Source organism: Enhydra lutris, unplaced genomic scaffold, assembly GCF_002288905.1.
Source record: "Enhydra lutris kenyoni isolate GAN:26980312 unplaced genomic scaffold, ASM228890v2 scaffoldscaffold21, whole genome shotgun sequence".
In the NCBI taxonomy this organism is placed as follows: Eukaryota; Metazoa; Chordata; class Mammalia; order Carnivora; family Mustelidae; genus Enhydra; species Enhydra lutris.
The window spans coordinates 32,748,120-32,773,161 of NW_019154105.1; the positions used below are offsets into that span (position 1 = coordinate 32,748,120).

Genomic DNA, 25,042 nt, shown 5'->3' on the forward strand with positions numbered 1-25,042 from the left:
ATTTCTATTTTTTCCTTGATAGACATTTTTTTAAACGTATTTAGGTTCACAGCAAAATTAAGCAGAAAGTACAGAGTTCCTATACCCTGCCCCCACTGCTCCCCCACCTGACACACACACAGACTTCCTTCCAATCAACGTCCCCCAGGAGAGCAGTACATTCCTTAGAGTGATGACACATGTCTTCACCCATAGTCCATAGTTCACATCAGAGCTCACTCTTGGTGGTATACATTCTATGGATTTGGACAAATGCCTAAAGACAAATATCTACCATTATAGTTTCATAGGGAATAGTTTCACTCTTCTAAAAACTCTCTGTGTTCCATGTACTAACCTCCCCTTTCCCCCCAGCCCCTGGCAGCCCACTGATCTTTTTACTGTCTCCATAGGTTTGTCTTTCTCAGAAGGTCGTATGTATGGTTGGAATCCTACAGGATGTAGTCCTTTCAGATTGGTTTCTTCCACTTAGTAATTGCATTTAATTTTCCTCCCTGTCTTGTAGCCTATTTCTTTTTAGTATTGAATAGTATTCCATTATCCACATGTACCACAGTTTACTTTTCCGTTCACCCACTAAGAACACTTTGGTTGCATCCAAGTTTTGACAATTGCAAATCAAACAGCTATGAATTCCCATGTTTAAGGGGAGGGTGTATGCTATGGTGAGTGCTGTGAAATGTGTAAACCTGGCGATTCACAGACCTGTACCCCTGGGGCTAATAATACATTATATGTTTATAACAAATTAAAAAAAAGATGAAGGGTAAACATAAGTTTTCAACTCCTTAGGATAAATACCAAGGAGCGGGATTGCTGGATAGTGTGAAAAGAGTATATGTAGTTTGTTACAAACTGGCAAATGCTCTTCCAAGGTGGCTAACTGTTTTGCATTCTCCCAGCATTGAATGAGAGTTCCTGTTGCTGCATGTGTTGAATTGGATATTGTGTAATTTTTGGATCTTGTCCATTCAAATAGGACCGGTGCTACTTCCTTGTTTTAACTGCATTTCCTTAATGACAGATGACATTGAGCATCTTTTCTTCTGCTATTTGTCAACCACGTTTCTGCCCACTTTTCTGCCCACTTTTTAATTGGGTTTCGTTTTCTTATTGTCGAGTTTTGTTGTTTATTTTGATTAAGAGTTCTTTATTAGATATATCTCTTGCAAATATGTTCTCCTAGTCTATGGCTTATCTTCACATTCTCTCTTCTTTTTTAAATTTTTATTGTATTGTGTTAGTAACCATAAAACACATCATTAGTTTTTGATGAAGTGTTCCAAGATTCATTGTTCATGTACAACACCCAGTGCTCCATGCAATACATGCCTCGTTCTCTTGATCTTCAGTCTTTCAGGAGATCTGTGTTTCTAACTGCTGGTCGATAAGTTCAGCTATGTAGCCATTGCAAAATTTAAAATTGTTTTCTATTATCAGATAGTAAATAAAGACTGTGGTATTTCCTTACACTGTCAAAGTATTGACCATAGTTCTTATTATTTGATTACAGGACCTATCATATTTTAAAAAAAAATGATAGTTATCTGGATAATCAGTCAGATATGTTTTAAGCAAAAATTAAAATTGTTCTTAAAAGTCTCCAAGCTATAAAATGGGCTGTTATTTCTGGCCTGAATTTTAACTTACAATTTTTAATGCCTGCAAAGCCAATAGCTACCTGAGGGAAAATATTCAAAATCCAATAAAATCAAAAGGTCAAAAGAGGGTGGTTCCACAGCCATTTTTTTTTCACTTGACTCAAAAACAAAACTGTGTGTGTTAGCGCTTAAAGACTATCTTAAAAGAATTAGAATTGATTTCCACATTGTTAAACAGTGCATTGTTGATGGGAATATAAATTGGTATAGCCAGTATAGAAAATAGTATGAAGTTTCCTCCAAAAATTAAATATAGAACTACCATATGTTCTAGCAATCCCACTTCTGGATATTTATCAAAAACAAAACAAACAAAAAAAAACCTAATTTAAATAGATATCTGCACTCCCACATCTTTTCGCAGCATTATTTACAATAACCAAAATATGGAAGCAACCTAGTATCCATCAATAGATAAATGGATAAAGATGTATATTCTGGATAGATTTTTATCCTAAGGTAATAGCCATCTAAAATTTCATTTAAGTAAGCAGGTAGCTGGAGCTCCGACCTGAGATACATTTTTAGAAACAGAGAAGGTGGCCCAGTAGGGGGATGAGGAAAAGGAGACCAACTGAAAAGCCCAAAGAAAGAAAGGAAAGCAGGAGCACCTGGCTCAGTTGGTTAAGCGTGTGTCTTTGGCTCAGGTCATAATCTCAGGGTCCTGGGATCCAGCCAGGTCAGGTTCTCTGCTCAGTGGGGAGTCTACTACTCCCTCTCCCTTTGCCCCTCCCCCACCAGATTGAGTGCAAGGTGGTAGCGCGCATGCGCTCACGCGCTCTCTCTCCCTCTCTCTCCCTCTCTCTCTATATATATACCTCTCTCTCAAAGAAATAAAATCTTTCAGAAATAAAATAATAATAAAGGAAAGCAAAGGCAGAGTATGGATTATCAGGTCCAAAGAAGGTAAGCAAAAGGCGCCAGGTATGAAATAGTAAAAGTAAGCAGCTTGAGATAAACAAGAAGAAACTCCTTCAGAATTGATAGACAGAGAAAAGTAATATTATGGGGGATTTATGTCCTGGCCTTTAGTCAGGGAAAAAGTTATTAATGAAAGTTCAGTGAAACACCTGAAAGTATATCCAACGATCATAAATTTATTCCACCAAATATATGCCATGTCCTCACTGAAAAGATATTATTTGGATTTTAGTTGTTGTTTTCTACTAAATTTATAAATTTCTTTAAGGTAAATGGGGGGGTATTTAGGACTCAAAGTAATCTTCATTTAAATTCTTTCACTAGCAAACTGGCACTATTAATATATCTTTCCAGAGAAAAATGTTCTTTAAATATATAACATACATTGGTAGCTTATAACAACTTTTTAGCTCTTGTTTGACATTTTTTATTTTATCTGAGTGTGGTTAACATTAGTTTCAGGTGTAGGAAATAGTGATTCAACTTCTTTATGCATTATACTATGCTCATCACGAATGTTTCAGCTCTTTTTAAAAATTCTTTGTTTCTCCTTGGAAATCTGGCCTCTTTGGACCCATCTAATTCAGACATGGCATAGTATCACTTTGAAAATTTTATGCGATGGTTTCACTTTAATGAGAAAATGAAACTTCAAGAAAGGGAAAATTTTAAGTCAATTTACTTTCCTTAAAAACAAGTAAAAATGGAATTGCAGCTGAAACAAACAAAAACTGTAACTTTTGCCCAGAGAAATAGAAACCCATCCTGGAACTGCTGCATAAGAAAATATTAGGCTGAGGAGCAACTCAATTTCATACTGTGCAATTTAAATGTACTGAAAGTAATTAAAATGAATGTCATTGAAACTGTTTCTGCACCGTGGTTCAACTAGGTCATTTAAACGTTGCACCAGAAAATTCTGAAATTAATTTTAAGCCAAACAGAGGCCTGGAATTGTGAACTACAGAGGCAGGTGAACTCAGGTGATCTGAGGAATAAGACGTAACGTTAGCAGCACCTGCTGCAGAGTGCTAGTGGGAACAGACACAGTGCTGGAAGAGCCCTGTGTTTATAAGAAATGGCAGGTTAGTACTATCAGTTCCCCTAGGAAAGGGAGGATAATGTAACTGAACACCAAGCCTGGCTCACTGAGGCCAGGAATTTGGGGCAACTATTTCCCCTGGAAGCCAAGCTTAAAAGGATTGGGATGTCACTTAAGAAAATGTTCTTTGAAATTAAAGTAGACATTTTCAGTGGCTTAATAGCATCGATGGTTATGTAATTGGAAGACCATACCAGGGATTCCAAGTGATCTTAAGTTGTATTCATGCTAAGATTGAGAAATATCTAGGAAAAGACTGGAGAAATTGGGCTACCCAGGCTCTATTTGTGTAAATAATTCACTACTCTTCTGGGGTGGAACTCACCCAGGAGAAAGACGTCAAGATGTATAATAAAGTTTTGCCTTTAATACAGTCAAATATCTGGCCACCAGATTATCTGTGGGCCCAGCTTCTGCAGATGCCCTGTGGAGCACTAGTACAAGGAGTCTACAATAAAGGAGAGAGTAGAACGGAACAGAACTAATCCTCTAAGCTCCCAAAGGAACATTGACTGCATAGGGACAGAAAAGAATGGAAATGTCTAGTTTGGTTCCATTGGTGCAAGTGGCTGGATGATAGCAGCTTTGGCAATGGCAGGAGCCCACATGGGGGAGTTTGCAGTGTGTTCATAGCTGGTTGAACACTCATGATCTCGCATGTTCAGAGCTGCTTTACTGCATCACTGGAAGCACAAGCTGCCTCACACACAAATTGCCTCCAGAAATGAAAAGAGCAGAGGAAGAAAATATTAGATATCACTAGATAGAATAGAGTCTTACTATGGATCATACTCAAGGCAAGCCTTGTGAAATCATAAAACAATTTAGAGGCATATTTAACAAGGATATGGGGCACGTCATGCAATTTGAGGAGAAGGAAAACCAAAGAATTTTTTTCTCCACCTGGACTGTGACCTTCAGTTGGTGTGGCCTGGAGAAGAAACCCTTTTCATTTAGAATTTACAAGAACCGTGCTGGTATTTGCAGACATTTTAAAGTACAGCAAGATCGGAGTCAGGAATCACTTACAAACCACATTCCCGCGAGTGCATTGGCAACTGAATTTGAATTTTTTAAAAACATCCAATCATCCCATAACCTTTTAAAAGCACCTATATCAGGTAATGGGAGCTATACATACTCCCACGGGTCACGTTAAGCCACAACCGTACCAGAATCTTTGCAGTCCTGGGAGTATTAATTATGCTGTGAACAATACATCTAGAAACAGGTGAGCCTCATTTTACTGGCTGTGTTCTGTTCTTTTGTTCCACAATGGCGCGAACATTTTGTCATTGTGCCTTTTATTAACTTAATGCCATTTTGATTATAAAATCTAATTGTGGAAGGAGTTTTGATGACTACCTTTATTTAGGATATCATTCCAACATTCAAAAGAGGTGTTTTTTTTTTCTTTTTAAGCAGAACATTTAAAATATTAGTCTTTAGAAAATGAAAAAAACCGTTACTGATGACTCTTACAAGGAAAACATTGTTTCGTGTAGGGGAAGTTGTCCTTAAAAATTACCAGCGTCTTCAATAAAGACTTATCAATCTGCTTCTTTTTTTTTTTTCCCCCTTAAAGATTTATTTCTTTATTTAAGAGAGAATGAGCAAGCTGTGAGGGGTGAGAGGGAAAGGCAGAGAATCTAGAGCAGATTCCCGGCTGATCCGGGGAGCCCAATGCAAGGCTTGATCCCAGGACCCTGAGGTTATAACCTGAACTGCAATCAGGAGTCAGTCGCTTAACCAACTAGGCCACCCAGGCACCCCTATCAATCTACTTCTTAACAAGCATACAAAGATCATGTAGAGGGTTCAGAAGAATCAAAGGGATGTTTAAAGAATTGGAAAATAATAGCTATGTAGAAAGGCTGAGAAAACTGGGATTTCCTGTTGGGAAAAAAGGCAACTCTAAGGGAATTATTCTTTTAAAATAAGAAGGACTATTATGGACAGGATGATAACTGGTGTTTTTTCATCTGCATTTAGAGCAAGATGAGAGAAAAGGGTTGGAGGGAGAGCCAAGGGGAGTTAGGCTACCTGTTAGAAAGGATTCCATCTTAATAAAGGATGATAACCCTGCAAAATTGCAGACATTGTCAAACACGTTCCTGTATGTATTTGATGCAAATAATAAGCTGCAAAATTTTAAATTCAAAAAGTTGTCCAGAGGTTCCTCAAGATTCTTATGTTCGTCTTCAAACAGGGAAAACAAAAATCAGTATTTCTACCACATCATCCCTCTGTCTTAATCATATGTCATTATTACCAAAGTTGTTAGTAACTGGTTCTTTTTTTTTTTTTTTTTGAGATTTCAATGTGTTTTATTTTTTTAATCTTAAAAAATAAATAAATAATAAATAAAATAAATAAAAATAAATAAATTAGCTGGTTCTTTTTCACATTAATTTGTTTCATTGAATTTAACTTCGGCTTCACTATTCCCTGGTAGATATAGGAAGTAGAGGACAAATGAGGTTAGCAATTTTAAAACATTTTGTGCAGCAGGATCCTTGCTGGCAATAAAATCTTTTGTGGTCAGTCACACAGGAGAGCAGAGCTGCTCTGGTTACCCGGGAGTGAGACAAGACAAAGGGGCAGAGGATGGGGCAGAATCCTGTTGATTTCACCCTCCATACGTGTCCTCACTCCCTGCTCTTCCAACAACCCCCAAGACACCCTGGAGGAACCCATATGGCTTTTTGAGCATAGTTTAAAAATCACTGACCCCGATAAGAATGACATATTAACACTCTCGTGGTGTTTTATAGCTCATAAAATGATTTAAAGTCTATTACCTGTGTCCTTCCTGCCTCAGCATTCAGGTTCTATTTCAGCAAATCATTTAAAAGCATCTGGTAATAACTTTTTAAAGATGACCATAAGTCTAGTTATATTAGTTATAATGAGGAAAGAAAAAAGTAGTTTCATGTAGAATGGCTTGCTTTCTTTTTTTTTTTTTTTAGATTTTATTTATTTATTTGACAGACAGAGATCACAGGTAGTCAGAGAGGCAGGCAGAGAGAAAGAGGAGGAAGCAGGGTCCCTGTGGAGCAGAGAGCCCTATGCGGGGCTCGATTCCAGGACCCTGGGATCATGACCTGAACCGAAGGCAGAGGCTTTAACCCACTGAGCCATCCAGGTGCCCCAAGAATGGCTTTCTTTCTTGACAAAAATTATGGGGGGACATTCTTATTTCCATTATTTTAGAAAACATGTGAGATGAAAAGAGTTTATATTGGTTAAAAGTACAAGAATTCTAATATAAAAAACTCTGATATTGGACCAGGGCCAAATTAGGTACACAGTAGGCCCACAAGACTTTTCAGGGTGCATGAAAATGTTTTATACTTTTTTTAAAACCAGAATTTAGAAAATGAATTCAGTCAAAGAAAATGATTTAATATATAACATTAACATGTTATTTTGATCACCTCCTATTTATCCCATTGCACAGGGAATGATTCCTGACCTACAATTTTGGCAATGGCCAAAAATGAGACACTTGACCCTGGACAGATGAGGCAGAGTTCACTGGTCACATAGACTCCGAGCCTAGGAGAGGAGTGCATTGTACAATTCAGACCCCCATAGAGGTGCACTCAGAGCACAGTGAACACCTGGGGGCTCTGGGTGGAGGTTTTATAATACTAAGAGATCAGGTGTCCCCTGGTTCCCACAGGAGAATGTGATTGGCTAGTTTGAACAAGTCCACAGGCTGGCCAGGAACTGAAATCCACTACTCAGGGATAAACGAGAGTGATGCTTGGGCTCTTTGATGGAGGATTTTGAGGGGGGCCAGACTTTGTCCATGGGAGCAGAGTAGGGAGCAGAACTTATGGTTAAGCCCTTCACCGCCTTCTGTATTTCACAAACTGTCAAGGCAGCACATGATATCGAACTTCAGGGAGTCTTAGACCATACATGTCTTTATACCAATACAGTCATAAAATATTGTATTTCAGGGCTTTATTTTTAAATGGAGGAGACACAAAAGTTCAAGTGCCTAAGAGAGAAAACTATAGAACTAGCATGACCCCTGGCTGTCTCAGAACAAAACAAGTCCCTTAATTAACTTCCATATCTGTAATGATCTTGCTCTGTTCTAAATGTCCAAATTTAAAAGTGAGGGAGTCCAAACACCCAAAGTTAGTGCACAAAAGACCTCCAGGTGAACTGTGGAGAGTCAAGTTATGTGACTGAAGTGATTTTCTTTCCTGAAAAGATATTATATCTAATCTTGAGCATGTTCCTGAATTGCTCTGAACTACAAGTTCCTTATATTTAAAGATTTTATTTATTTATTTATTTATTTATTTATTTATTTGAGAGAGAGAGTAAGTAGAGGAGCAGAAGGAGAGGGAAGCAGAGTCTGCACTCAGCCAGAACCTGATGTGGGACTCGATCCTATAACCCTGTGATCATGACCGAACTGAAATCAAGAGTCAGACGCTCAACCAACCGAGCCACCCAGACACCACTACAAGTGCCTTATATTTAAAGAAATAGTATGAAGATTAGATCAGTAGAGTAGGGAAAACATCTCCCACAGTGCCCAGCAGATGTTAGTTGGATTTAAATCATCATTGCAATCAAGTCGTCTAACTTTACTGTTTCCAAATATTCTTTACAGATTTTACCTAACGTGAGTAGGCACTGAAATTTTATTAAATGTGTGGATGGGTAGGTAAATCCATGAACTCACATACAACCAAGGAGTCCTTGTCTTCACTCACAGTTTCCTTACCTAGAATGTTCTTGCCACTGTTCTGTGCTTAGCTAAGTTCTGCCCTTCTATAGAAGACCAACTTTCATCTCAGCAAATGATTTTTTAGTAACCAGTTCCCTTTGATATCTTCTCTGAACTTCTGGAGAATTTATTCTCTAAGGCCCTCTTTTTAACTGAAACTACAACATCTTTGTTATTAATTCTTTAGATTATTTCCTATCTAGGAAAATTGTAGAATTGTAAATATTAAGGGATAAGGCTGTACCTTTTTGGGGGCACCTGGGTGGCTCAGTGGGTTAAGCCTCTGCCTTCAGCTCAGGTCATAATCCCAGGGTCCTGAGATGGAGCCTCGCATCCGGCTCTTTGCTCAGCAGTGAGCCTGCTTCCCTTCCTCTCTCTCTGCCTGCCTCTCTGCCTACTTGTGATCTCTGTCTGTCAAATAAATAAATAAATAAAGACTATACTTTTTTGTTTTCTTAAGCCTAGGATCATTTCCTGCTCACAGTAGGAACTTAGTCAAAGATAAATACCAGTCTTTTCCTCCTCATTCTTGCTTTTCCTGTTGTTTTAGTTGATAGCATTCTCATTCCTCCAGTCATTTAGACAAAATCTCAGTTTTCACAGATAAATACAGAGTCCCAGGTGTCCTGGAATGAGTATGATCCCTATCTGTCTGAGGGCAGTGTTGCTGTCAGAGAGCAAGAGTTAGAAGTGGTGGAGCAAGGTTCACTGGCCTAGGCCACTAGGTCCATGACATCCTCCCTGATGATCCAGGCTTTCATACCCACTTCAGTGTTTCTTCAGACCCTTTCATTCTCCTGCATTGTTCCTTCATCACTGACCCTGCTCCGTCTTGAAATGTTTCCCATACATGTTCCAGGTCCATGTTCTCACTACCGAAAGTCAGGCCTCCATCAATTCCCCTCTGAGTTATTGATACAACCTCAAAGTGGGTTTCTCTGTCTCCAGCTTACATCTCCCTCAATGTATCCTATCTCTTATGCACTGAATTATCTTCATAAGGCAGTTAATTTTTTATTCAATAAGATAACCTCTGGATCTAAATTTTCAATTGGTTATTCAATATCTGATTATCTACAGTATAAAAATCCAAGTCTAAATCCTTTTGCTTAGAATTGTAGATCTCCTGCAATATTTCAGTAACTATTTTTCCAGTTTTATCATATATCATATCACATCCTTTGAACTTGTGCAAACTAGATTCACTACTCTTTGAAAATCAACCAGTATTTCCTGTTTCTCTGACCTCATTCAAGCTCTTTCTTTCTATTCAAACTGTCTGTCTATAAACAGGCCTCATAAATTATATCCTCATCATCCTAAATCCATTTCAAATCTCAAATCTGTTAAGCTTTCTTGTATCACCTTCCAAGAAGTCTGTATCTCCTACTCTCCATGTTTTATGACTTCTATACATGTTGTCCACTCTTTGTTCCACCATATTTCATAATTTATCATAAAATAATAAGCATCTGTGTGTTTGTATGTGTGTGCGTGCACACACATGCATATGTGTGTGATTTTCTGCTGGATGGTAAAATTCCATTTGACAAAAATCAATGTCTTATTATCCCTCCATCTCTGATAGTGCTCAGAACCATTCCTTGCCCAAAATGGGAAGACATTGACCGCTATTGAATTCAATTTTTCCTGAACTGAGAAAGGAAAGCCTCTAGGGCCTTAGTATCAAAAATAAAATATTCAATTAGATGTGTTCATCTAAAATGGAACTGAAAGCCAATACATGTTCTATGCATTATTCCATTAATTATCTTAATATCCTCCTTCAAATTTGAATGTAGACATTATCTACCCTCATCTAAGAAATTTTGTAGTTAGTAGAAGAAAAAGCAATAAAGAATAAACTGACTTTTCTTGTAAAACCATTTTCAAATATTTTCTAAGACAAGATACTTCACAAATAAAGAGTTCCATGGATATAGGAGTTTTTACAATACCAAGTTAAAGTTGGGCCAATCTTTTGCCACAGAATTTCAATATATTTTTAATGAATTGTGAATATCAAACAGAGAGAAACAGTGTATAGAATTCCCTAAGCATATTGTTACACAGAAACCTTTTCTCCCAGAACATATTGCATATCAATGGACTATTTGGGAATCCAGTCTTCATTAGTGTTAATCTATTTTAGCATGACTTTCAATCTATTGTATGGACTACTTCATTTTTGTAAGAGATAGAACACTTAATTACAACATATTTAAATGTATAAGCAGAACATATTGCATATCAATGGACTATTTGGGAATCCAGTCTTCATTAGTGTTAATCTATTTTAGCATGACTTTCAATCTATTGTATAGACTACTTCATTTTTGTAAGAGATAGAACACTTAATTAATAACATACTTAAATGTATAAGCATATCAAAATATCTCTCTGAAAACTTAAGAAGCCAATCAAAACAGTATTTTCTACTCTAAGTCATACTAAAAATTCCTTATACTATCAACAAGGCTATATCTATATGGGCCAAATTCATTACATGCTCAAATAAAATACCATGCTACACTTTTTCAGTACAAAACATCAACTAAACAATTTTCCATAAATGTATGGGTTTTGTGCATGACTTTTGAGTTCATGGAACCTAGCATTTAGGGGCTGAGAAAGATGATAAACAAACTGAAACCATTTAATTTTTAATTATTTAATTTTTACCCCATAAAAATCCCTTGCTTTACACAGACATCAACTTTATTTATAAATATCTGTGTGGATGTGATTTTCATAATGTTTTCATTATCATGAATCAGCTATATCCTAAAGTCAGTCACATGGTAAGCAGGAGATTCTTGGGCAAAGATCAGAGATTAAAGAGACAGCTAATCATCATTATCTAAATACTTAGTGAGAAAAAGACTAAAATTGTTTGACTTGGTCATAACAATGATTTAAACATTAAAAGCTGTCTTACTATTGTTTTAATATAAACTTATAGGTACTGTCATGAATAAGTAATACATTGTGCACCTTGAGAGAAATTTATAGTAGTCTAGAACACCCCCCAAAATTCTTCTCATTGGAGGCACTAGAACATTAGCCATGGTTATTATTTACTATCATCTCAGTTCTCAAATTAATCTGTAAAATTATGCATTTATTTGGTTTGTGCTTAGGGATCATAAAGATAGCAAAATAATTAATTGAGATTAAAACCAGTTTATGGAATAAAAATGATATGTAATCAGTACTTCACACTTCTTGGTCAATCTTCCTAGCCCATGATCCATCATTAGTAGGATTCAGAGATGAGTTAGGTTTTTAGGCTGATTCAACCATAATATATGTGATCCAAGCTGAGAGCCAGGCCTACTTTTTTTCACTTGATACAAGGACAAGAAACTGAAAGATAGCCATTAAGTATCCATGTGTGACTAAGTATCATGTAAGTCTTGGTTTTAGCCTCTGTGTGTGCCTGAAGTATAACATCTATTTTAACAACTGAGGGAAGCCATATTATTCTAGGAAAAGCTATTCTGCAATAAAAATGGAAGAGCAAGGTGAGACAAAATGATTTTCAATGAGTAATATGAGAAAGAGATAAAAGATGGAGAGAGAGAATACTTCCTACGGTTCTGATGATATCAAATTTCTCCTTTGATGTTGTTCCATCCAACATCCAAAAGATGTTGTTTCTTTAGGCCCACTTTCAGTTTTTGCGTGTTTTGAGCCTCTCATGTATTCCATTGTTTAAAAATCTCCATTTTGCTCAAGCTAGTTCAAATGAGTTTATGTTATTTGCCATGGCAAAATTTTAAATAATGCATTCACAGAATTAATTTCAGCATAAATGTCATTATTGCAAGTTATTGCCAGTGCAGTCCAGTCAATGACCACCAAGAATACACCCATGGTTGGATAAGTTGGATTTGATTGCACATTGCAGCCAGGGAGAACACTCATCAGGGAGCTATGGACCAGTAGAGTGTGTTAGAAGACACTTCATAGAATTCGGACTTAGGAATTGGAGTGCAGCTTTAAGGAAGTTTGATGTCGCTCTGGATTGACTGCTGTCAGGAACAGTGAGTAATTCTGTGATTAGGTATCTTAATACATCTTATTGAGAAGAAGAGAAGACTAGATTGAAGCCAAAGATATAACTAGTAGAGAAGTAGCAGTCACTCATCTTAGCTTGTTCTGGTCAAGGTGCATGTGTTCTACATGTTTTGACACGATTACTGAATGATCTTGTTTTCATTTTGATCCATCATGATCGTAGAGTGGCCTAGTCTGATACAGATATTCTATGAATTGTTTTATGTTCAACTGAAGAACACCAAGATGTGATCTAACCTAATCATCAGTCCCTCCTCATTAAGGGATTAGTGACACTATATCTGCCCCACGTCACGCTGGTTCATCTTGTGTTGTCCTCCAGACTCTGTTTTTGAAGCTGATCTTCTCTATAGCTGATGCTTACCTTGTTTTGTTCCCATCAGAACAGAAGGGGGCATTTTTCTGTCAAGGAATATAACTCTAGTAACAAAAATTGTTAGTCTCTAAATTGTGCTAAAGTTCAAGCATCATATGAAGTATCTTCATCTACTATACTTCTTAATCTCTAAAGCTTGTTCCTTCTTTGCACAGCTTTTTGCAAGTCATAAATATGCAACATTTTCTCTAGGACAAGCTGGTCTTGCTAGCTCAACCCTACCTACCCACTCATTTCCCTCTCTCTCTCTGCTCCGTGCAACATCTAGCAGAACTTCATGGTGGGAAAAAATGGGGGGAGCTTTGTATCTCCCAGTTTTTGTTAGGAAAAATGTGCTTTCCAATTTGAAAATTTCCTGGATTCAGAAACTACCAGTGAAAGTTTCTCTGGCAGAATGGCCATAATAATGATTTGGTATATAATGATAATAATGATGTTCTCTGTACAGCTCTACCAAATATTGCCTTCGCTATAAGAGTTTAAGTCTTTTAACTTAATTGCTTAATAAATTTTTATTCTATTATTTTATTTTATTTTACTTTTATGAAGATGATTTATGCACAGTTTGAATGTCTAAGGGAAAAACTAAAGAACAGGAATAACTTACCTGACACTGAAGTAGGCATACTACCCACAGACCTGAACTAGCACTATTACAGAACATGTATTTCTGAAGATTCTCGCGTTGTTGCTATGGACAGGAGTTCTGAAGTTGGGCTGACTAAAGTAAAACATTGTCTTCCACTTATAAGTTGTATGACAGATTGAGTTATTTAACCCCTCTGTGCTATAGTTGCTTTATCTATAAAATGGAGCAAAGAAGAGCATTTGTCTCACAGGGGTACCATGAAGGTCCAAAGACAAAATGTACGTAAGGAATTTGCCAGAGCTCCTGGAGCATAATGAGTCCTCAGTAATACGCACACAAAAGAAATACACACACATAAAGATCTCTCTCTCTCTCTCTCTCTCTCACACACACACACATGCACGCACTTTTCTCACATAAATAAGCTGTTTAATAGAGAGATTTCATAACTTTTAATGAAAATATTTATAAAAAAACAATAAAAATAGCTCATCCTATAGGATAAATATCCATTAATAGTCACAAATTTCCCTCAATTTACAAACACAGATATTTTCTCATCTATTCCTTTCCCAAATTCCTAATCTCTGCTAGACTGTATTAGAATACAAACATAAAAGCACCTATCTTTGATATTAAGCAGTCATTTTACACAAGAACAGGCTTTTGTAAGTTTGGTATTTCTGCATAGGTTTCCACCGCTGCTTAAACATTTGAAATTGCAGATTCTAAAGAAAAGTACTATCATGGCTTGCCTGGGGTCATTCTCAAAGTAGACATATTTTTGACAAATTCCACATTTTCTGCTGTACTGTGAGAACAGGTCTTTGAATTAATATAGGCTTCTCTAGGTCCTAAGAACAATGAAAAAGTAGACTTGTCTACAAATAGGAGTTATAATCACTCAATCAGTGTTTTTTGTTCCAGAAAGTTGCTTCCACAGCATTGGGGAAAAAGTTACCAAAATAAATCATCCAGATAAAATATTGAAATACATTAAATCCTAAAAAAGAGCAATATCAGACATTGCACTTTCCAAAATATATTACTATTTTATATTTATATTGGCTTTTTAAGATTTCTCTTTTGTTTTTCAAAAAACAATGAGTATTAGTTTAGCAGAAATGACAAACATGAGGCAGATATATGAAAAATGAGATAAAGACTCAAAAAGGAAAAATATTCCTAATTATGAGTATGACACGGCTTAAAATAAAGTTTATAAAATGGAATGCTATGAATTTTTTTGGCTTTTTCTTTAAGTACTTCTCAAAAAGGAAGGTATGGTATAAATATATATACATATACCAATTGTCCAGTGGAAAAAAATGCAAGTCCTGTGCTAAGTACTTTACATATATCGTATATGAATTTTACTCAAGGAAAAACCCTGTGAAGTATGTATCATAACTGCCATTCCACAATTGAGGTCCTAAATCTCAGTGAATCAATAGACGTGACCAAGATCACAGGAACAGTAGGAGGTGGCAGGTCTATTAAAATCTAAAACTTCTTTCCTTAATCACTAAGCTATAACACCTCTCCTAGGCAGGCGTGTGTTGAATGCTCAGTATATCCTAAACCTCCATTATCTCATTTACTCTATACAACTACTATTCAAGGGTAGGAATCTACGAAAGATGAGAAAACAGAGTTCAAGGTCACATGTTAGTCAGCTAAGCATGTTAATTACAAAACCAGAATCTAAACACAGGTTTGTCTAAATCCAGAGCCATTCTTGTAATCTGTTATCTGTAATCAGATTACCATCCAATTATTATGCCTGCATGGAAAAAAAAGTATTGTTTTATTCTATGTGTATTCTCATTCAGACCAGCATTGCCCTAATAACTGGTAAATATTTTTGAAGCAGTAAATAATTATTACTATCATTATTATGTACTTTTCCACCTCACCTCAAAAGGAATCTTGCAAGCACTTAGAGAGTTGTGTTTTTTTGTTTTTGTTTTTGTTTTTAATGTCAAGGGTGTTGAGCTATATTTTCTGAGACAGATTTGAATATTTGAATTTAGGCTTAATAAATGCAATTTTAAAAATGTAATAGGAAAATTTAAAGTGGAAGAAACAAGATTACATATTTCTGACACAAGTATGGATACTTCATCACACTGCTAAGCCAAGTGAGAAAGTAATGCAGGAAAATACTATCGTCTTGAATAGCCTGCATTTTTTATGTGTTTAGCTGTTAATAGTGGGAATACAGTCAAAATTATTTAAAAGAGAAACTGGAAACTGGAAAAATAATTAACTTGATGGTATCCTTATATGTTGATTGCTGTTTACACTTTATTTCTCAGTTTATAGAGTCACAAGCACTGCCACTAAGCTACCTGTTATTTTAGACTTGCAAGACAACAATATCTCTATCCACAAATTGTATTTCACAAGCAGAGTTTAATATAAATTTTGTGACCATAAGAAAACTCCTGGATTAGGAGAAATGTCACATATATGCATACCTTTTCCATGAGTATGGCTTTCTTGTTCAAAACAAAACAAAACAAAACAAAAAAAAACCACAGGCAAATACCAAAAATGATATGTGGTTGGGTCACATATTGGTTGGGTCAGCCTGATCCTGGGTCAATAAAAAATGTGTCAAAGAGCATATGAGTGATGCTGAAAAGTAGGAGCATTTAGGAGAGCAACTCTGAAGACTTAATTACTGGGAGGGTATCGGAAGAGGAAATGAAAACCATTTAAGTCCTGAAGGCTTATGTCTCCAGGGAAGAAAGGTGCAAGGATATTAACTTAATGGAATGCTAATATGTTTAGCGTTGCTCTCACTGTCTTTGCTTTCCATTTACATAGTTACAGGTGCTCCCACTAAGGTGTTATTTTAACTTTGCAGAACAGAATGCCATTGCCTCAAATTTTATTTAATAAGCATACTTTATTTGAGAGCTTTTGCCTTTAAATGTTACAGAGTAATAGAAGAATCCTCTCTCCTCTACTCCCAATTTCACATCACCAAAATGAGACTCTAGTTGCCACAGATTGCAAGTTCAAGGTGCTCACCTTTGAACTAATCGAAAGGGGTCAGAGGTCTAGATCTGTTGTAAAAATTATCAGGATCCATTTCCATGACCATTTGACTGGAGACTCAACTCTCACCCAAAAACATCATGATTGTCCTTCACTTGTGCTCAGAGCAAGATATCAATCCGACTATTTCCCCAAAGTACAGTCTGGGAAGTAAAAAGTGTGTTAGTCATCTCTTACGGAGGTCTTAGATTTTACCTTTCTTTCATTTGAGCTGTCAGTACAGCCAGAAGCTCTGTGAGAGCTACAGTACTCTTCCTTCAGGCATGACCTTACCATGTACCTTTCCGTTTGCCAGAGCTGTGTGCTCTTGTGTGCTGCCTTGGTGCTCCCCTGTTGAGGGCTTCTAAAAACCTATAGGTGAACCCAAAAGGGAGAGAAATTTAACACTCCATTGAAGTATACCTTTGGTGATCAATCCCTGCCCCTTGCACCCTCCCAGTGGACTGTCCTGAGACATGAGGATAGAACTTCTCATTAAATGATCAAATAATATCAAATAGTCAGACTCACCTACTGGCAGTCAGCTCCGTAGCACATCCTTCCATTGATTCTCTCATGAGACCTACTTAGCTCTCCTTGTCCCTTACTTCTGCTCCCTGGGATTGCACTGCCTGATCCAGTAGAAACGACAGGCCTTTGCCTCAAGCTCTGTTTAATCTGGAGAAATCAGACTAAGTCAGAAAAACATAAGGTTCTTCACTGATTCCTTCACAAGGCAAACAATACCAGCTGAGAAAAATGAAAGCTTTCATATCCTCCACATATTGCTTTAAAAACACTTACTGAATGACTATTAAATGTCAAGTACCCTACTTGATGCAGTGGATACAATGGTGCATAAGAAGGCTACCTCAGGGGGTGCCTGGGTGGCTCAGTGGGTTAAGCCTCTGCCTTCAGCTCAGGTCATGATCTCAGGGTCCTCGGATCGAGCCCCGGGGTCTCCCTGCTCAGCAGAAAGCCTGCTTCCCCTCTCCCTCTGTCTGCCTCTCTGCCTACTTGTAATCTCTCTGTCAAATAAATAAATAAATTCTTAAAAAAAAAAAAAGGCTACCTCAGCACTGGAGACACTTACAGTCCCTGTGGAGACATAAAAATCAAGTCAATAAATAATTAGAACTTGCGTTACATGCTAAGAAGGAAACAAAACAACACTCTAAGAAAAAAAAAAAAAATAGCTGAAGCAGGCTCTCTTAAATAGGGCTGCATTGGGGATGTTCAACAGACAGAATTCACAGTTCCAGGAAACAGAAGCTAAGTCCCACTGGTAACCGGAAGATGCTTAAAGTCTATCAGGTAGCTTACAACATTGTCGGGAAAAATGGAGAACCAGGCTCTGAGACAAAGCTTTCCAGGACAAAACCTAAACCCAAACAACAAAGTAGCAGCTGGTGATGTTTCTGCTGACCCACCAGGACCAGGGTACACCATATCTCCTGCCCACTGATGTCACTTTGGTGTGAAGAACTTGACTTCCTAACCACTGGAAAACAGCTACTGTAGCACCAAAGCCCAGACGTCTCTATTCCTGTCACAACAGCAAAAAGTGAAGCACCGTCCAGAACTTCTGATGGTTTACTGACAGTAGGTCTGATTAGTCGTCCTCGACACGGATCTGCTTCTTCACGCAAGGAAGCCAGGAATTTGGAGTTACAATGTTTTTGCTGGGCAGGTGAAATTCACAATGTGGGGATTCCCGTAAATGCAGAAAGGCAGACATAAGAGGAAAGATGCATTACCAGAGTATTCAAAGGCCTTGGGGAAGTTTCTGCCCCAAATTGCTATATAAAGAACTGAGAGATGGTTTATATTCAGAACTAGATCAAGATATAATAGGGCTACGTTAAAGAGAGCTATATCTGGATCATATAGGACAAAAGTAGCACAGGCTGGGGTTGGAAAGCTGGACAGGGCCACACCATGGACGTCAACACATGTTGCCCTTTAAATACCATCCCTGTCTAGCTATCCTCTATTCTGACTGTTTCCAGTGGTGAAATAATTTGGAGTCCACATAAACCACAACTATGAACTTGGAAACTCATTTTCTCAGCATTATAAATTCAGGGACCCAATAAATATTCATGTGGAATGAATGGATGGTACAAAAGATGAATTTTCATATAAAGGATTTGGTCTTAAAGTTGGAATATTTTAATAAGACCTGAACATTTTCATTTGGATGCTAATATTCTGAAAATTGTTAGTATATGACTAATAATCACGTTCTCCAACTATTTATGATATTTTGAAAAATAGAACTACAAAATATTTTGTTGCATTCTCCTTCTAGGTAAATCATAACCATATGCATATTTTCCTAAATCACAGTATAAATCCACAGCTAATTATTTATGGACCTGATAAATTTGTTATAGGATTTCGGCATGCGTTCATTTTTCTATCACTAAGAATTAGATTTTAAACACTCCTTTCAGAAACCCAAACTTGGGTGATATTTAAGGACAAATAGTGTGTCCTCTTAAAGCTTTGAAGGTATGAATACATGTGTGAAAAATGTAATATCATAAAGGTATATCACACAATAAGTATCAATACCTCCAATCTTTTATTCTTTCCAAAATAGCACATGGTATAGAAGCATGCAAATCTTTTACACTGAGAAGAAATCTGTGGATTCTTTTTTCATAACAAAGAATAAACTCAGTTTGAGATAGCTGGCTACCTGCTATCCATTTTCTGAGCCTGTAGCCAGAGATTACTTACTGTAATAACTAATGGCTACCATTTACTGAACAGTGTCATACACCATCATGATCACATGAGATATCACATTTACTTCTCACATCAGTAATGCGGTTCTTATTCCCATCTTACACATAAAAGAATGATGGTTCACTGTGATTTATGAACTTTCCAAATATTACCAAGCTAAAAATCACAAAGCAGTGTCACACAGCTACACGAAATACATGAGATCAGGGATTCCACCAAGGTCCTTGATCAGAAAGTCTGGTGTTCCTTTGACTTTTCCACACTATCTCCACAGTATGAACACTCTTCCATAAACATCTCTACTAGTTTAGAAATAGGTATAAAAATAACTCCACAAGTGCCCACTTTATATTATAACTAGTCAGAGCAACAGGGCAGCTCTGATTCCTATTTTCATCAAATCTAAATAGAGGCATTTTTTCCCATTTTTCTTCGCGTCTGATGGGAAGGGAGCTACACAGAGGAAAACACTGATTCTTACTCAGCTACTCTCCTGGATGGAAAGAGCAGTCAAGATGTAAAGACATCTCTAAAGCAGAGTTATTTCCTAAGTCTCCTTAAGGAATTGCCAGAAGGTAGAGTTCTCGTCCAAATCCCAGATGCAGAGATGCCACACATTGTCACACACCACACACTGTCACTTGATATGTTTCACTGTGTCTTTGGTTCTAATATATTTTATGGTGTTCCCATTCCAAAGCGATGAGAAAGGCATAGCACCCAAAAGCATAATCCTCACTAGGTACTGATTCTCCAAATAGAAGCAAGGACAATATTAAGAGGAAAGCCTAGTATTTACTTGGGCAATAGCATATACCAGCAAGGGCACGTGGGGCATCACGTTTATTCCTCACGTTGAATTATGTAGCAAAGGCCCTTCTCCACTGGAAGGGACAGGGGGAGGAACAGCTACAGAGGGCATATCTAGATGCAAGGGCACTATTTGTTGAATGGATGTAGTACGTCCAGCTGAAAATTATTAACTCACAACAGCCCTGGTCCCATAGGTCTCTACATTTCTCTGGAAACTAACCCTCAACTATCTATGTCATGACTTAATTCTGGAAGGCCCAGAAGGTATGCCATGTGCATTCACAAAAACATTTTTCTGCAGCTGTAAAATGGCAATGAATTTTTTTTGCTTTTAATGTGCGGAAACCACAAAGGTGTTCTGTGTCAATGAACAATATCTGAGACGACCTGTTTATCATCAGGCAGCAACTGCTTAAGAAATTCTTGAGGAGACACTGTAACAATTGAGAAGTAAGCAGGTGGGTTCATTTCTGAATTAGGAAGATCTACATAATTTCTTGTCTTCTACTCCTGGCTTCCTAGCACTTTATATTTGTATTAGCTTTACTTGAGTGATGTGTAAATGTATTACCCACAGATTACTTTCAGATGTCACCAGGAGACGCTATTCTAAGCTGATTCTTAATTTTGCAGATCTGCAAATCTTATTTAGTTTGCCCAGAGGACAGACTTAGGCCAACAAAATTAACAAATACCGATTTCTAAATCATATGCCAACCAATTAATTTATAGGGAGAATATTTATTACTTAGGGACATAAATATTCATGTTTGTACTGTACCATGACTGGAAATTTTCAGTCATTTTGATTTATGATTATGCATTTATCAATATCTCTATGTTCTCCGTAATATGAGTGCTCAGGAAAGTTGGCTCTCTCTATGTTATTAAGAAGAGGTAGGATACAAAATATGCCAACCAAAGGCATTTAAGTCATATGCAGTAGAAAAGTGCCAAACTCTATTTGATGCTTAGTCTACAGACAACAACTTTTCAGATGTTTCTATCTCAACAAAATGATAGACATAGACTAGAAAAAATTGCATAGAGAGACATAAATCATTTTCCTCATCTGTGGTCTTCCAGCAATTATATTACAGAATCAATTTAGATGCTCAGGCAATTGAACTACATCTGTCATTCCAAAGTCTTCAAATGAGAAGCTTATGTAACTTCTTGACTAGCATTCAAAATGTATTATTAATATTATTTTTACTAGGTCACACTTTGAATAAAGGGCAGAAGTGGAAGACAAAAAAAAAAGAGGAAACAGGGTGGTTTTTTGTGATTTTTAAGTTTCAACCTACCTTTGTATCCCTACACATTCTCTATTCCCAATAAATAAGGTATTTCATCATTCACTCTGTCATCCAATTATTACTGTTGTCTCCTCACAGATTTGATGCCAATATTAAAGTCTTTGAAAGGGGAAATATTATGAAAGTACAACATATCATGTCTTATACTCACCTCATAATATTTTGGCTTATGGTCTCCACCAAAGTATTAATAATCAAAGCTGAGAATAATTCAAAACAGAAAAGCTCTACCATAATCTTTTAAAAATCAGTTTTATTTATAATTTCTACAGTTTTATTCCTTAGTATCTTCTACTGGGGATTTTTTTAAAAGATTTTATTTATTTATTTGACAGACAGAGATCACAAGTAGACAGAGAGGCAGGCAGAGAGGAAGAAGCAGGCTCCCTGGTGAGCAGAGAGCCCGATGCAGGGCCAGATCCCAGGACCCCAGGATCATGACCTGAGCCGAAGGCAGAGGCTTTAACCCACTGAGCCACCCAGGTGTCCCTACTTGGGATTTTTTTAAGGCACTTTTTATTCTGCAGTCATTTAGTAGCTGAAAACTAAGATAAGCATTGAAAAAAAGTGACAGATATAAGACAGACCAGGCTTTCTTACTTGCAGGTGGATATCAAAACTTGAATATAAGAGACTTGGATATAACTAATGTAAAAACAAGCTAAATATTCAAATAAATATTTTCTAAGATAAAATTGAATGACTTGTACCATTATCTCATAACTATTTATATAAATAGTCTTTTACCATTTAATATTGCTATTAATGGCAGATCGTGTGCTCTTTTGCCCTACCAGTACTCTACTAACAATGGTTTCAAACATAGTCATAAACATAGTCATAGTCTAGTTTAAGAAATATACCTGCTATTTTTTATTTCATTGAGTGTATAAGCTCTGAAGCAGCATACTGAGCACACAGAGAATTATAGCTATATCCTAAAGTAAGATGGATATGTCATTAAGTGAACAAACTCTTTCATAAATTGCCCCTGGGAACTACAGGATCAGCTCTTTTATGTAGGAGATTGGAGATGTCACACTAGCAATCTTGTTTGGTCTTCTTAAGTCTACACAATCGTGTTCAAGAACAGAACATGAGCTAAAGGCATGTGAAGAAAGCTGGAACTAGCTATCTGCTCTATCACATCAGTTTCTGATTTTTTTTTAAAGATTTTATTTATTTACTTGACAGAGAGAGAGACATGAGAGAGGAAACACAAGCAGGGAGAGTGGGAGAGGGAGAAGCAGGCTCCCCACTGAGCAGGGAGCCCGATATTGGGCTCAATCCCAGGACCTTGGGATCATGACCTGAGCTGAAGGTAGGTGCTCAACTGACTAAGCCACCCAGGTGCCCTTGTTCCTGATTTTTAAAAATATTCTCTATAAATGAATCATGTCTTAAAACAGATGAAGAAAGGCCCCCAGCTGAACGGTCCCCCGTCCAGCACCATTGCTGATGTCAAAAAACTTTTCCTCACAGCCACGGAAAAAGTGCCTGGGCTGAGTAGGAGCAGAGATCACCAGGCTCGAAGGACACGGCAGCTCTCCACACCCCTGCCCACAGGCTGACTCGACTGCACGGGTCCCTCAGGAGAGAAAGTGATTGAAGAACTCAGAGGGTAGCTGTATGATTGAAACTATTCAAAGTCAAGAGCCTGCCTATTCTTTCAACCGTGTTCCAGCACTCCCAGGATATAAAGTGTGATTGAACCGAACATCTATTCATCTGATCATCGGGAACTATGCTTTAAGCAGGAAGAAAGACAAAACATGGATGCATATGCCTGAAGTTTATTCAAAACGTTACATTCCCTATAACGCTAAGTTTCTTGGCAGTACAGAAGTGGAGCAGCCTAAAGGAACAGAAGTTGTGGGAGGTGCTGTCAAGAAACTCCACTTTGCAAAACCTATCAAGAAATCTGAAGGCCTTGGGGCACCTGGGTGGCTCAGTGGGTTAAGCCTCTGCCTTTGGCTCAGGTCATGATCTCAGGGTCCTGGGATCGAGCCCTGTATCAGGCTCTCTGCTCAGCGGGGAGCCTGCTTCCCCCCCGCCCCTCTCTGCCTGCCTCTCTGCCTACTTGTGATCTTTCTCTCTGTCAAATAAATAAATAAAATCTTTAAAAAAAAAAAAAAGAAATCTGAAGGCCAGAAAATTCCTAAAGTTGAGCTGCAAATACCAGTACATGGAGTCAAAGTTCCAGAACTGAAAACAAAGGAAGGCCAACACAATTGCCAGCTTCATAGAATATTATTTTGTGCAGATGACAAAACTGACAAGAGGATATTCACTTTCATATGCAAAGATTCTGAGTCAAATAAATATTTGTGCTATGTATTTGACAGTGAAAAGTGTGCTCAAGAAATAACTTTAGGAATTGGCCAAGCATTTGACCTGGCATAGAGGAGATTTCCAGAATCTGGAGGAAAAGATGTTGAAACAAGAAAACAGATTGCAAGATTACAGAAAAGAATTCAAGACTTAGAAACTGAAAATATGGAACTTAAAAACAAAGTACAAGATTTGGAAAGCCAGTTAAGAATAACCTAAGTATCTACATCTCCAGCATCAGTGTGACACCTAAGTCACCCTCCACTGACATCTTTGATACGATACCATTTTCTCCAATATCACACACATCTTTGACATCTACTCTCAATGGAAAGTAGCTACCTCCAATACCGAGTAGATCTACTGAGATCAAGGGGACTCGTTTAGAGCAGAACCCTTTGACTCATTTAACTGTGGAGCAGGGGATTTCCCTCTCAATTTCCATTAATCAAAATTAGATGAGATGCAGGAGTGATTCAAAATGGGACTAACTCCTGGAAGGCACAGTATTTTATCTTGAAACATGAGATAGCAGGTGCTCATATCAAGAACAAGAGATCCAGATTTGTGTTAAATTTGTTTTGTATGCATATACGTCATTCCTTATTAATTTATGACAGGTAGTATATGTGTGCCAATATATTTTTGAAGATCTTTACTTTTTGAAAATTATTTTAGTAAAATGTCTTCCACTATTGATCTATAATGTTTATTTAAAAAAAAATAACTCACTGAGAAGTAAGTCAGAATTTTATGTTCCTTTCTGTTTCTCTTGTAGATGAATTTATAATCAAAAAACAAATTATCCAAATATCTGTTTTTGTCTGAGTTCTGAATAATTAGCATCTTGAAATTTGTGTTCATTTTCCAGGCTGCTAGGTTATTGTTGATTTCCAAAAGCCATACCTTGATGATACCTTCCAAAGTTTTGTTTTTTTATCGTGTTATGTTAGTCACCGTAAAACACATCATTAGTTTGTGATGCAGTGTTCCAAGATTCATTGTTTATGTATAATACCCAGTGCTCCATGCAATACGTGCACTCTTTAATACTCACCACCAGGCTCCCCCATCTCCCCAGCCCCTCCCCTCTAAAATCCTGTTTGTTTCTCAGAGTCCACAGTCTCTCATAGTTCATCTCCCCCTTTAATTTGCCCCAATTCACTTTTTCTCTCCTTCTCCTAATGTCCTCCATGTTATTCCTTATGTTCCACAAGTAAGTGAAACCATATGATAATTGACTTTGTCTGCTTTCAAAGTCTTGAGGAGATATACCAGTGCCAAACTAAATATGTTCT

General features: G+C 37.2%; 1 pseudogene; it reads left to right on the top strand.

Annotated features, from left to right (window-relative positions):
- The first annotated feature begins 17,866 nt into the window (after positions 1 to 17,866).
- On the top strand, positions 17,867 to 24,361 carry LOC111148852 (annotated as a pseudogene).
- The last annotated feature ends 681 nt before the right edge of the window (positions 24,362 to 25,042 follow it).